Source organism: Ammospiza nelsoni, chromosome 35 (genome assembly GCF_027579445.1).
Source record: "Ammospiza nelsoni isolate bAmmNel1 chromosome 35, bAmmNel1.pri, whole genome shotgun sequence".
Lineage (NCBI taxonomy): Eukaryota > Metazoa > Chordata > Aves > Passeriformes > Passerellidae > Ammospiza > Ammospiza nelsoni.
The window spans coordinates 1,780,598-1,793,605 of NC_080667.1; positions in this window are offsets into that span (position 1 = coordinate 1,780,598).

Below are 13,008 nucleotides of genomic sequence, written 5' to 3' on the forward strand. Positions count from 1 at the left end.
CTGAAGGAAAGTAAGGGTGTTCTAGTTTGGACTCCCAAGGCAAAGGGAGCCTATAAGAGACTGAAACAGGAACTCATGAGAGCACCAGCCTTGGGTCTTCCAGACGTGACAAAATCATTCTGGCTGTTTTCTCATGAGCGACAAGGAATGGCCCTAGGAGTCCTAGCACAACAGTTAGGACCGCATAAAAGGGCTGTGGCCTACTTCTCCAAACAGTTGGATGAAGTGAGTAAAGGATGGCCTGGCTGTCTGAGAGCAGTGGCCGCAGTGATAATCAACATTGAAGAGGCCAGAAAGCTCATGCTGGGCCAGAAAATGACTGTGTTAGTGGCTCACACTGTGTCTGCTGTGTTAGAGCAGAAAGGGAATCACTGGCTATCACCTTCCAGATTCCTAAAGTATCAAGCTATCTTGGCTGAGTCAGATGACGTTACTATTCAGGTAACTAACGTTGTGAACGCAGCTTCATTCCTAGAAGGGAAGACCTCAGCAGAACCCATTGAGCACGATTGCCTGGAAACGATCGAAGCCGTTTACTCCAGTCACCCAGATCTCAAAGAAGAGCCATTCGAAGATGCAGCCGACTGGTTCTCGGATGGTAGCAGCTTCGTAAAACAAGGAATAAGAATGGCTGGTTATGCAGTAACTACCACAGAAAAGGTAATCGAGTCAAACCCTTTGCCTGCAGGGACCTCAGCCCAGAAGGCAGAATTGATAGCTCTGACTCGAGCCCTGGAATTGGCAGAGAACATGTGAATAAATATTTGGACAGACTCTAAGTATGCCTTCTCTGTTGTGCACGCTCATGGAGCCATCTGGAAAGAAAGAGGACTATTAACTACTCAAGGGAAAACAGTCAAACATGCAGAGGAAATTCTACGATTGCTAGAAGCAGTCCAACTCCCAGCACAAGTGGCCATAATGCATTGTAAAGGACACCTAAAAGGTAACACTACTCCAGAAGTTGGGAATAGAAAGGCAGATGCAGAAGCTAAATTAGCTGCTGCAAGGACCGGAAAGGTAAATATAACAGCTCTAATACCAGGAGAGCTGGATGTAAACCTCCAACCAAATTATCAGGAATCAGATCATAGATGGATTCAAAGGAATAAAGGTAAACTGTTAGACAGTGGATGGGGACAATTAGAGACAGGACAGTTGGTAATACCAGGGAACCTAATGTGGCAGATTGTAAAGACGGAGCATGAAAAGGCCCATTGGGGTCTAGATCCGCTTTACCAACATTTGCAAGCCAGGATAGCAGGACCGAAATTATTTACTACTGTAAAGCACGTTACATCCCAGTGCGAGCGGTGTCTGAAAAATAACCCGAATACGGGAACCAAGGTACACCAAGGAGCCATAAATCGAGGTAAATTCCCAGGTGAAGTATGGCAAATTGATTTTTCTGAACTCCCAAGAAAAGGGGGGTTTTGGTATTTGTTGGTATTAACTGATACATTTTCTGGGTGGCCTGAAGCATTCCCTTGTAGGACAAATAAGGAAAGAGAAGTGACTAAAGTACTGTTGAATGAAATTATTCCACGGTTTGGGGTACCGAAAAGCATTTCTTCGGATAGGGGTACACATTTCTGTGCAAAAGTGGTGAGAGCAATAAGCAAAGCATTACAAATCAAATGGCAATTACACACGCCTTACCGTCCACAGGCCAGTGGGCAAGTGGAAAAGATGAATCATCTCATCAAACAGCAAATTGCCAAAATATGCCAGGAGACTAATTTGCAGTGGTATCAAGCTTTGCCTATTGCTCTGCTTAGGCTGAGAGTCAAACCAAGATCAAAAGAAAAGTTAAGCCCATTTGAAATTTTGTATGGTAGACCTTATGCTATGCAAGTTGTAAATGGGGACGCTATAGACCAAATCGGTAATCAGTACATTTATGATTATGTAATTACGGTGGGGAAACAGTTCGATAAGAATGCTACTGTGGTGATAGGGCACCAACCTAAACAACCTGATTGCAAATTGCATCCATTTAATCCCGGTGATTGGGTGTATGTTAAGAATCTTTTACGAAAACCCCTACAAGAGAAGTAGGAGGGACCTTTCCAAGTGCTGCTGACTACCTTCACCACGGTTCGGATCAAGGAGCGACCTAAAGAATGTCCTGACCGAAGTAGAACAAGTAGGCCAGCATCATTGGTGGGATATCTTTATAGGATACTCCCCAACAGCTACACAGGTCTTTAACTACCTGGTGCACCCAATGCTAATAATAATTGTAGTTCTGTTACTATTAACTATCACAAATATTTGTATGTGGTGGAGACTAAGAATCATAATGAAAAGGACCCAAATGATTTGGGCTATGGTACGAGCATATCAGCGCCCTATAGGATTAGAATTTGACGAAAGAATTCTTAAGTTATAAGAAAAGGGGGGAATGAAGCCATTCATTATAATGAACAATAGTTTCTGAGAAATAAAAGAATTAGAAGACACTTAAAAGTATATCAAGGGAATCGCAGAAGTTAATAAATAACCTAAAATACACTATTAGGAAAAACTTTGATCAGATATCTAGATAAGTTAATAAATAATCTAAAATACACTCACAGAAGAAACTTTGGAATTAGAATATTTGAAGAAGCAGAAGTGGAAGCCAATAAGTTAAAGTGACCTGCCAAGCCGTTAGAATCAAGCCAAGTACAACAGTAACTTCAGCCAAGCCATGGAAAAAACATGCCAAGGATAACAGGAAGATGTCCAAATTAGGAAAAGCTTAAAATTTAACTAAGGAAGACCAAGAATTCCCGGAAGACTCCGCCTATACTCCTGCCTGCCTATGAATATGCATGTAATAAATGATGTAATCCTTGTTTAAAATTGTATAAAAACCTGCTTTTGCTGTACATAACTTAGAAATCCATTTAGTGATTTCTCCAACGCGTTGCCAATAAATACCTCCTGCCTATAGGCCTTAAATCCAGTCTCTGGGCAGCTTATTGCCTTTTGGGGCAAAATTCGGCATCACAGCCCCGGGAGCATTGCCCCCCATTTTGCAGGTGCCCGGGCAGGGGGAGCGCGGCCCAAATATCCCAGGGGGGGTTCCTGGGTTTGGGGTTTTTTCGGGGGGAGGTTTGCAGCTGTCAGGGCTCCACAGCCAAGCCCTGTCCCCAGATGCCCCTCAGGGGGACATGGGAGGTCCCAGTGTCAGCAGTGCCTGCTCCCAGTATGAGCCCAGTTGGTCCCTCCATGTGCTTCCAGTTTCGTCGGCACTCCCAGTATGAGCCTGGTCATTCCCAATATGGGCCTGTGCACTCCCAGTATAATCCTGGTCACTTCCCCTGCCTCCCTGCAGGATCCCAGTGACTCCCAGACGAGGTCAGTCCCTCCCAGTCCTTCCCTATGATGATGCAAATTTCTCACAGCATGGTCCCAGTTGCTCCAAGTTCCTCCCACTTTCACTCAGTGTGTTCCCAGTTCTCCCAGTTGGCCCTAGCATAGTCCCAGGCACTCCCAGTATGATCCCAGTCTCTCCTAGCAGGTTCCCAGTCACTCCCACTTGCCCCCAGTGTGTTCCCAGTTCCCCCAGCACATTCCCAGTCTGCTCCCAGTCCCACACCCAAATGGTCTGAGAGCCTCGCACTATATCCCAGTTGCCCTGAACATTCTGGCCGTCATTGCCAGGCACTCCCAGTCACATCAGTGTGGTTCACTTGCCCCTAGTTATGTCCCAGGTGCTCCCAGTTGCTCCCCAGTTGACTCCCAGCAGGGCCTGGTAGTTCCAGTAACCCCCAGTCAGGGTCCAATCACACCCACTCTAATCCCAGTATGATTGTAACCACTCCTGATATGATCCCAGTCACTTGCAGTCTAATCCCAGTTGCTGCCAGACACTCCCGGTACAATTCCAGTCCCTCCAGTGTGATCCCAGTTGCTCCCTGTCAATGCCAGCATGATTCCAGTCACTCTGAGAGTGATCCCAGTGGCTCCCAGCATGGGCCCAGCTGTTCCCAGTGTGCTTCCATCACTCCATTATGGTTACAGACACTCCCAGTATGGTCCCAGTTGAACACAGTTGCCCCTGCTCTAGTCCCAGTCACTCCCCATATGATCTCAGTTCCTCTCAGCATGGTCCCACTCACTCCCAGTTTCTCCCAGCATAGTCCCAGTTCTCCCCAGCATGGCCCCCGTTGTTCCCAATGTGATAACTGTTACCCCAGTATGGTGACAGACAATACCAGTATATTCCAGTTGTCCCCAGCATGTCTGTAGTCATTTCCAGACACTGCCAGTGGCCCCAGTAAGGTGTCAGTTATCCCAGTATGATCCTCCAGTCACGCCCAGTTGCCTGCAGCAGGCATCAAGTCCTTCCCAGTTCCTCCAGTTTGCTTGCAGCATCATCCCAGTTTCACTCAGTTGCTCCCAGTAGCCCAAAGTGTGATCCCAGTCGCTCCCTTTAAACCCAAATATTATCCCAGTAAGCTCCAGTTTGATCCCAGTCACATGCCAGCCCTCTCAGCGAGGTCCCAGTATAATCCCAATTGCTTCCAATTTCTCCCAGTATGGTCGCATCTGCCTCCAGCATGGTTCCAGTTGCTTCCTAGATCAACCCAGTCAGTCCCAGTATGATGCCACTTGCTCCCAGCGCGCTCCCAGTTGCTCCCAGTAGGGCTCAGTATGGGGGACGATGTGCAGGGTGTGTTCTCAGTCACTCTCAGATACTCCCAGTTTTAGTCCAGTCCCTCCCAGTACGATCAAAAGATGAGCCCAGTGTGCTCCCAGTCTCTACCAGAATAAACCAGTTGTGCTCCACATGGTTCCAGTTGCTCTCTTTCACCCTCACTTTTGTTCCAGTCACTCCCAGTATGTCTCAGTGTAGCCCAGTTCCCCCCAGCATCTTTCCAGTTCCTTCCAGTATGATCCCCTTTGCTCACAAGCACTCCCAGTCATCCTCAGTGTAGAGGCACTCACTGCCAGTATGATCCCTGTAACCTCCAGCATGATCCCAGTTCATCCCAGTATAAGCCCAGTTGTTTCCAATCACCTCCAGCGTGCACCCAGACACGCCCAGTTCCTGCCAGTTGCTCACAGCTGCTCCCAGTCACCCTCAGTATAATCCCAGTCACTCCCAGTTTATCTCCTTTCCTCCTAACATAGTCTCAATTGCTCTCCGCAGGCTCCTGCTCACTCCCAGTATGATCCCAGTATGATCCCAGTATAATATCAACACAAACCCAGTACAGTCCCAGCATGATACCAGTGTGATGTCAGTACAAAGCCAGTACAGTCCCAGTCACTCCCAGTACGATCCCAGTGCAGCCCAGTCCATGGCAGTGCTGCCACTGCTGGGATCCCCCAGCCCTGTGTGCGTTCCCCCCTGGCGGATGTGCCGAGAGGAGCCCCAAGGGCTGGCAGTGGCCAGGCAGGGTCCCCAGCAAGGCCCAGTTTGGATGTGAAGCCCCCAGTTTGCCTCTCCTTTGGCCCGGGCCGGGTTCCCCCCGCCCGCAGCGGTTGGGAGCAGCTGAGAGCCCCGCGCTGCCCATCCCCACCTCTCCCGGCTCCATCCCCACTCCTGCCACGGGCTGCGAGGGTTGCGGAACGGGGCACCGAGGGTGTGGCTGCTGCTGGGGGTAGGAGGAGGAGGGAGGGAAAGGCAGGGATGAAGGGAGAGGAGGAGCAGGGGTTAGGGGGGAGGAGGAGGAGGAGGGGAGATGGAAAGGGCGGAATGGAAGAGGAGAAGGAGGTGGAGATAAGACAGAGGAGGAGGAGGAGGGGGAATGGAAGAGGAGGAGCGGGAGGAGAAAGAGGAGGGAGGGAGGCGGGGTTAGGGGGAAGTAGGAGAGGAAGGAGGGATGGAGGAGGAGAAGGAGGTGGTGATAAGACAGAGGAGGAGCGGGAGGAAGAGGAGGGACAAAGGCGGATCAAGGCTGAGCTGACGGAGCTGCGCTCGAGCCCTGCCTGAATTCGCAGCCCCCCCCCATGGGATCATCGCCCCCCGCATCGCGCAGGTGAGCGGGGAGGGGGATCGCGGCCCGGATATCCCGGGGGGGTTGGTCGGTGTGGTTTTTGGGGGGATGTTTGGAGAATGAAGAAGTCCAAGGCTGAGCGGAATAGGCCCCTCGGGGGGACATCGGGGGGTGCCGGTGGCGGCTGCCGGCAGAGGCAGCCTGGAGGAGCAGAGCCCTGTGTTCCCCAGGAGCCCAAAGTGGGGAGCGCAGAGAGGGGAAAGCGCCGCCATTGGCGGGAGCCTCAAGAGCCTGGAGAGGGGCAGGGGGGACTCCTTGGAGCCGCTGCAGCCCAGAGCAGAGAATGAGGGGAGAAGGGAGCCCGGGAGCCCAAACACCCCCGTGTAAGGGACGATCCCAAGTTTCCCTCATTTGCCTCTCGACCCTCACAAGGACAGAGACCCAGACCCTGAAATCCCTGACTGCAGTCCTGGCCTGGCTGAGGTACATGCCTGCCAAGTGATTGTTTGCAGCTGTGCTTGCTGTGCCCAGGCTGCACTGCTTGGGGCAGGGCCTGGCAATGAGCAGCTTGCTCTCTTCGCTTACAGCTGATTCACGATTCCCGCTCACCACAACAGCCCATCAATTTACCTCGTCTGGGCCAGATGCCACTGGCTTTAACTTTGTTGATCCCCCACGGAAGATCCTCATCTGTCTCACGAGTGCTGACAAGGACAGGGATTGAAGCCCACTCCCAATGACTGAGACCCTTAAAATTCTATCCCGGGGGCGCTGGGCTGATTGGAGTGGTATGTCTGCTAAGTGCTACCTGCAGGTGTGTTCGCTGGACCAAGACTGGTTTCCCATGGCAACCAGTCCTGAAACAATTGGCCCTGCTCACTGCTGGGGCTGGTTTGTCCTGTTTGGAACTGGACTGTCTGGACTGTTGCCTTCTGATATAAGGCAAGGCGACCTGGTTCCGAGGAACAGCACGGCGACCCGCTCTCCAGGGTCGCTCAGGCCAGAGAAGCACGCAGACACCAATGTGGTGGACAGTCAAAGGCGTTTATTATCTCTTCTCGTGGGGTTTTATAGTCTAAGGGGGTGTCTCTACGTCAGAGGGGTCTGCTTTACCTTCTATGGTTAGTAAGGAGTGGAAAGTTACCAGGAGTGGGGTGGAAAGTTACTGGCACTACTGTTAGGGGGGCTACATTCCCAGTTACATTCCTAGAGAGATCCCTTATCTTAAGGGATTAGGGGGAAAAGGGAGTCCTGCCTGTCCGTTACATGGCGTGATCTTCCGACCGCCTGTCCCTATCTACCACACTGGACTTGTTCCCAACTTTTTCTCCCCTGTCCTGTACCTGTTCCCTTGACTATAAAAGACCCCTGAGTTAAGCAAAGACTTTGAGATTCTTCCCAACGTGACCAGACAGATCTATTGGCCAGACCATGAGGATTTCGTCTGTCCATTGGTAACTATTTCCCCCACTCTTTCTCTCTCTCTCTCTCCTTTACTTCCTTTCTAATAATTTTATCACATTTGCTGTGGGCACTCAATAAAAGGTGCATTTGTTCTGGATGATACTGAAAGTCCCCCTGCTCTGTATCTTTTGCACTCTGAGATGGGTAAAAGGAACCATCACAAGCCCTGCTTGTACCAGTGGATCGTGACAGCCTGGCATCCCGAAATGGGGAGAGCGAAGAGGGGGGAGCTTTTGGCGCTGCTGGGACTGGCAGCAGCCTGGGCAGGGTGGGCACCAAGGGGAAGGCGGACATCTAATACAAGCATGACCGCAGTAGCTGGGACAGGGGGGAACCCCCTAACAACAAAGGGGAGGGACCAGGGATGGCAAACTCCTGGGAGGCTTTTTCAGGGCTGAATCTTGGTGTTTGGGAGGTTTTTCTGGTGCCCAGGTGGCTAGAATTGTAGAGATGGACTTGGGCAGAGGAATCTTCAAACTCAACATGCTCATCCCTTGTTTTCCCCAAACCAGGATTTCCCATTGCCGACCCCAAGGAAGCTTTGAGGAAGAGGAAGATGCCCCAGGACACTGAGGCAGGTGAGGAGGAAGTCAGTGCCCCTTTCCCCTCTGTGCTGCTCCATCTCCCAGCCCAGCATGGCCCCGGCTGCAGCACAGCCCTGGGGGGATCTCCTTGCCCTTGCCTGTGGCACAGAGGCAAATCCCATCCTGTCCTTGTCCTTCCTCCCCCAGAGCAGGAGCTGAGCATGGAGAGCAGGGAGGACAAATGCCCGCGGCAGAACCTGGTGGCAGAGGCCGTTTTGAGCAGCTCCACGGCACAGGAAGCAAATGGGGAGGAAAAGCCCTGGAGATGCCAAATGAGATGGGGCTGCAAACGCAGCTGGCGGGGATCTGAGGGGGAAAGAGCCAGCCTGGGCCAGGAAGGCGGCCAGAGATGGAGCCAGAGCTTGGAGCTGTTGCTCCATGAGCAGCTCCATGATGGGGAGAAGCCCCACACATGCGTGGAGTGTGGGAAGAGCTTCAGGTGGAACTCTGAGCTGAACAGGCACCAGAGGACCCACACTGGGGAGAGGCCCTACGAGTGTGGGGAATGTGGGAAGAGTTTCAGCCGGAGGTCTCACCTGATCGTTCACCAGAGGATCCACACGGGGGAGAGACCCTACAAATGCAAGGAGTGTGGGAAGAGTTTCAGCCATAACTCCAGCCTAACCAACCACCTCATGATCCACACTGGGGAATGGCACTATGAGTGTGGGGTGTGTGTGGACAGAGCTTCAGCCTGAGGTGCAACCTGATCAAGCACCTAAAGATCCACACTAGGGAGAGGCCCTATGAGTGTTCTGCGTGTGGGAAGAGGTTTCAGACCAGCTCAAATCTCCTCCGGCACTATCAGACTCACACAGAAGAGAGGCCCTTCCAATGCCCCAAGTGTGGGAGGGGATTCCAGCGCAACTCCCAGCTCAACAGACACCAGCACATCCACACTGGGGAGAGGCCCTACGAGTGTGATAAATGCAGGAAGAGGTTTCAGACCAGCTCCAATCTCTTCCTGCACTATCGGATTCTCTCAGAGGAGAAGCCCTTCCAATGCCCTGATTGCGGGAAGGGATTCAAGCACAACTCCACCCTCGTCACCCACTGGCGCATCCACACTGGGGAGAGGCCCTACGAGTGTCCCCAGTGTGGGAAGAGCTTCTCACAGAGCTCTAACTTGACCCAACATCAATGGAGGCACCACTCAGGGAAGCCTTGCAAGTGCCCCCAGTGTGGGAAGAACTTTGTGTGCTGCTCCGGCTCCATCTCCCACTGGAGGAGGCACTTTGGGCACAGCCCTGGTCACTCACATTCCCTGTGATCCATCTTGGGAACACACCGGGCTGCTTCTACTTGTGGTTTGGCTTAAATTTTCTTCTGCTTCATCTTCATCTCTTCAAAACCACCAAAACAGGGTTAAATGAAATAAATTGATCAAATATGTCTAAAGTCCCAAAATTTCAGAGTTTTTTAAAGGGGAATTGATGGTTTGGGGACAATATTCTGGAGGATTTGTGTGTTCTGGGGGGATTTTGCACAGTATTCTCCATCTCTTTGCACTCCAAAAGCCAGGAGTGTCACCTCAAAACAACTGAATCCCACTGAAAAGAACTGAATTTTAATTCATACAGTCCCAATCCCACTTCAAAATGCCTTGTTGGCACCTCAAAAAAACTCAATCCCACAGCAGACTCACTTGATTTCACAGCTGCCAGGGTGAGATGGGGTTGGAAGGAGATTGGGAGAAGTGGGATCCCAATTTGGAGCGGTGGGATGGGGATTGTGTGGGGCTGGGTGTGTTGGATGTATCTGATAGGAAATAAACCTTTCAGGGTTACTGATTTCTGTCCCGTTCATTTTCAGTCACTTGCAGTTCTGTTTGCAAAGTGCCACCTTCTCAGCTGATTGTGTTTGTGTCCCCTGTTCTCTCCTGGCTCTCTTTGCCTGCTCTGTTTCTCTCTCAGTGCCTCCCTTGAGCCAGGGCAGCTGCCACCAAAGACCCTGCCCTGATTTAGTTCCCAGTGCAGGAGCTACAACAGCCATGGGTGAAGTTCTGAAGACTGGCAGTGAAATGTCACTGTAGGATCTTGCTCCACTTGGCTTTTGGCCCCTTCTTAAGAGCTTTGCCTTCAAGGGCAGGAACATTTTTCCTGGCTGGGAACTGGAATTCCAGACCCTTGGGGTGTGTGCCGTGCAGGACCAAACAGACTGGGATCATATAGATCAGGACCATGCAGACTGGGATCATATGGAGTGGGACTGCACAGACTGGGACCATATGGATCAGGACCATGCAGACTGAGATCATGTGGACTGGGATCCCACAGACTGGGTGTGCATGGACTGGGACCATGTGGATCAGGACCATACAGACTGGGATCATACAAATTGGGATCATATGGACTGGGATGGCTGCACTGGACAATGCAAATCGAGGCAGTCCCAGTCTGCCCAGGGCTTCCTCCCAGTCGCTCCCAGTCCCACCCGAGGGCGCAGCCAAAGCTTTGGAGCGAATGTGAATGTGGATGTCCTGGAGTGATCCAGGTACAGGTCCTTGTGCCAGTCTTGGAGCAATCCGGAGTGGTCCTGTTCCTGGTGCTGACCTTGGTCTCAGTCTCGGTCCCAGAGCACCCCCAGTACCGGTCTCAGTACACCCACTCAATGCCATGTTCCGCAGCCTAGGTGTTGATAAGGCCATTCTTGAAAGGCGTCCTGTTATCTGACTCAGTTCTCTCAGGAGTTCCATGTCTCCAAAGGACTTGCTTTTCAAGGCCCAGGATGGTGTTCCAGGCAGTGCTGTGATGCACTGAGTAGGTCTCCATCCATCCACCATGGTCAGCACATAGCGCTTGCTGTGGCATGTCTGGGGCAGTGGGATAGAGTCAATCTGCCAGGCCTCCCCATACTCGTACTTGGACCACCGCCCACCGTACCACAGGGGCTTCACTCACTTGGCCTGCTTGATGGCAGCACACATCTCAGTCATGGATAACCTGAGCAATACTGTCCATGGTTAGATCCACCCCTCAGTCTTGTGCCCACTTATAGGTGGCATCTCTGCCCTGATGGCCTGAGGCATCATGGGCCCATTTGAGCTAGGAATAACTCTCCCTTGTGTTCCCAATGTAGGTCTATCTTGGACACCCCTATCTTTGCAGCCTGATCTACCTGCTCGTTGTTTCGGTGTTCCTCATTAGCTCTACTCTTGGGGACATGGGCACCTTCATGGCGGACCTTCACAGGCAGTTTCCCTACCCTGGTAACGTCTTTCCACTCATCAGCAGCCCAGACTGGGTTTCCTCTATGCTGCCAGTTGGCCTCTTTCCACTTCTCTAGCCATCCCCACAGAGCACTGGCTACCATCCAAGAATCAGTGTAGAGGTAGAGCTTTGGCCATTTCTCTTTCAGCAATGTCCAGGGCCAGCTGAACAGCTTTGAGTTCAGCAAAGTTGGCTTGATCCACCTTCTCCTTCAGTGGCCTCTGCCACCTGTCATGTGGGGCTCCATAGGGCTGCTTTCCCCTTCCGGTTCATTCCCACAATGAGGCACGAACCATCAGTAAAGAGAGCGTATCGTGTATCTTCTGCTGGCAGTTGGTTGTATGGTGGAGCTTCTTCAGCCCGTGTCACTTCTTGTTCCCTTTCATCAGAGAGACCAAAGTTTTCACCTTCTGGCCAGTTTGTAATTATTTCTAGAATCCCAGGCCCATTTGGGTTTCCAATATGGGCGTGCTGGGTGACAACAGCAATCCATTTGCTCCATGTAGCACTGGTGGCATGGTGCGTAGAGGGAGCTTTTACTTTGAACATCCACCCCAGCACCGGTAGTCGGGGTGCCAGGAGGAGTTGTGCTTCAGTGCCTATTACCTCTGAGGCAGCCTGGACTCCTTCATAGGCAGCCAAGATTTCCTTCTCTGTTGGAGTGTAGTTGGCTTTGGACCCTCTGTATCTTTGATTCCAAAATCCCAGTGGTCGGCCTCGAGTCTCCCCAGGCACCTTCTGCCAAAGGATCCAGAACAAGCCATGGTTCCCAGCTTCAGAGTAGAGCACGTTCTTCACCTCTGGTATTGTCCTGACTGGGCCAAGGGCTACTGCATGAGCAATCTCCTGCTTGATCTGGGCAAAGGCTTGTTGCTGCTCAGGGCCCCACTGGAAAGTGTTCTTCTTGCGGTTTACCAGGTAGAGAGGGCTCACGATCTGACTGTACTCAGGAATGTGCATTCTCTAAAAGCCTATGGCGCCTAGGAAAGCTTGTGTCTCCTTCTTATTGGTGGGTGGAGACGTTGCTGTGATCTTCTTAAAGACATTATAGGAATCTGACACCGTCCATCTTGCCACTTCACTCCTAGGAACTGAATCTCACGACCTGGTCCCTTTACTTTATTCTTTTTAGTGGCGAAACCAGCTCCCAGGAGGATTTGGATGATTTTCTTTCCTTTCTCAAACACTTCCGCAGCTGTGTTCCCTCACACAATCATGTCATGCATGTACTGCAGATGTTCTGGAGCCTCACCCCTTTCTAGTGCAGTCTGGATCAGTCCATGGCAGATGGTGGGGCTGTGCTTCCACCCCTGGGGCAGTCGGTTCCAGGTGTACTGCACTCCCCTCCAGGTGAAAGCAAACTGAGGCCTGCATTCTGCTGCCAGAGGAATGGAGAAAAATGCATTGGCAATGTCTATAGTGGCAAAGCACTTCGCTGCCTTGGACCCAAGCTCATACTGGAGCTCTAATATGTCTGGCACAGCAGGACTCAGTGGTGGAGTCACTTCATTCAATGCACGATAGTCCACAGTCAATCTCCATTCTCCTTCAGATTTTCACACAGGCCAGATTGGGCTGTTGAAGGTGAGTGGGTCTTGCTGTCCACCCCTTGGCTCTCCAGCTCTCGGATCATCTTATGGACAGGGATCACAGCATCTCGAGTGGTCCTATACTGTCGTTGATGCACTGTGGAAGTGGCAATTGGCACCTCTTGCTCTTCTCCCTTCAGAAGTCCTACTGCAGATGGATTCTCAGACAGCCCAGGCAAGGTGTTCAATTGTTGGATGCCCTCTGTCAATACAGCTGCTATCCCAAATG